Raw genomic sequence first — 1984 nt, 5'->3', positions numbered from 1 at the left:
AGGAAAAAAAGAACAAATACACAATTTACAAGCATAGATAAAATAAATAGTATTCAGGTACAGAAATTTAATAATTAAGTGTAAAATAACAATTTATTGCACTTAACTCTTTTTAACGTCAAGTAATTCTCTGCTATCTCGAACTAAAACTTTGACCTTTTGCAACGTTTTGATTTAGATATAGTTATCTATAAGGCAGTGTGCTCCAAAACAGTGACAAAATTCGCATTTAGAAGATATAAGCATTCAAAGCTTGCAGTTCATCACTTCTGCCAAAACGGCTCAACGATATTTTTGATGTCACATCGTACTTCAGCTTCTCATCAAATTTTCTGTCCAATTAAATGCTCTCTAGAATCTGAAATGTCCCGCCCCCTACACTATAAATAGACGCTGAAACTGCGGCTGAAATAGGTCACTTGTTCACAGAATTGGTATTTTCTTTATGCTAAATGGCATGTAGTGCACTATACACTCTGCTCCGGTCCAGAGACATGATAGCACGGAGTGGATCACATGCGCGAGTCGGCGCAGACCACAAAATGTATCAGAGCTATTTGAATTCTACACAGAATGCTATATTTTATAGCAATATGGATGAGATTGTGGCTGGCATACCCTGTCAAATGCGGCTTTACAGAGCTCAACGGCTCTAGCCCAAGCTGTGATATAAACGAACGCTATTTTAAAAAGGGTCGGGGCTGCTTGATATGTCCCGCTCTGTCTTCCTGTTTCAGTTAAAATGACGTCAACACAGAGTAACGCTGCGTGTTTCTAAGCATTTCAGGGGACCTTTAAGTTGACTAGTTAAAAATCGTAAAAAAAAAATAAAAGAAATTCGAGAATCGGTCAAACGTTTTGGAAAAATTGAGATTTACATTTTTTGCCAAATCGCCCAGCCCTAATATACATATATTAAAATACATTTTTAAAAAGTATAAAGTAATAAGACACCCAAAGCCATGCATAACTAATGGTTAAAAGCTAATTGCATTTACAATTTACACTACCGTTCAAATGTTTGGGGTTGGACAGATTTTCTTAATCTTCTGGAAAGAAGTAGGCCTAACCAAGGCTTCATTTTATTTTATAAAAAATACAGAGTAATATTGTGAAATATTCTTACGATAAAAAATAACTATTTTCTATTTTTAATACATTTTTAAATTAAATTTATTCCCATGATGTCAAAGCTGAACTTTACTCTATTGCGCCAGTCTTCAGTGTCACATGATCCTACAGAAATTATTCTAATATGCTGATTTGGTGCTCAAGAAACATTTCTTAGTATTAGCAGTGTTGAAAACAGCCGTGCAAATACATATTTTTGTTAATTTTTTTATATTTTTTCCCCCTCAGGATTCTTTGATTAATAAAATGTTCAGAAGAACTTGAAATGAAATGAAAATCTTTTGTAACATGATGTCTTCAGTGTCACTTTTGATCAGTTTTAATGCCTCAAATTTTTTAAATTTATTTATATATATAGGGATGCAACGATACCACTTTTTCCAGTACTCGCCCGATACCAATACTTTTATTTTTGGTACTTGCCGATACCGAGTACCGATACCAATACTTTCACTGCATTTGTAAATTTTTAAAATATTGGGTACAGAAACCAAAAGAGTATGTATAATGTTAGTTGGTTAACTTCATTTATCAAATAGATAGTCAAACCAAAATTTATTCAGACACCTTCAACCTTTCTCACATTATCACAGTTTATTCACTATAGTTTAGAAAATGGTAATAAAATGACAAAAACTCAGTTAAACTGTGTCAGAACAAATTCAGCTTGATAATGTCAGATAACTTTGATAGAAAGGTATGTAATGGATTACAATAAAGCAAAAATTATTCATACAGCTGTCAATATTTACACAACTATCAATACTTAGTCACTTTTTTTTTTATCCAAAGCAACTTACAAATGAAGACAATAGAAGCAATCAAAATCAACAAAAGAGCAATGATATGCAAG

The 1984-nt window shown here is 32.7% G+C and overlaps 1 protein-coding gene across 1 annotated transcript in view; it reads right to left on the bottom strand.

Annotated features, from left to right (window-relative positions):
- The window catches only part of LOC107689818 (baculoviral IAP repeat-containing protein 6-like), a 118795-nt gene that overhangs the window by 106189 nt on the left and 10622 nt on the right, over positions 1-1984 (bottom strand). The window lies entirely within an intron of this gene.

This window comes from Sinocyclocheilus anshuiensis, unplaced genomic scaffold (assembly GCF_001515605.1).
Source record: "Sinocyclocheilus anshuiensis isolate Anshui unplaced genomic scaffold, SAMN03320099.WGS_v1.1 scaffold918, whole genome shotgun sequence".
NCBI lineage: Eukaryota > Metazoa > Chordata > Actinopteri > Cypriniformes > Cyprinidae > Sinocyclocheilus > Sinocyclocheilus anshuiensis.
The sequence above is the reverse complement of the archived record's forward strand: the minus strand, read 5'-3'. Positions and strand labels throughout refer to the sequence as shown.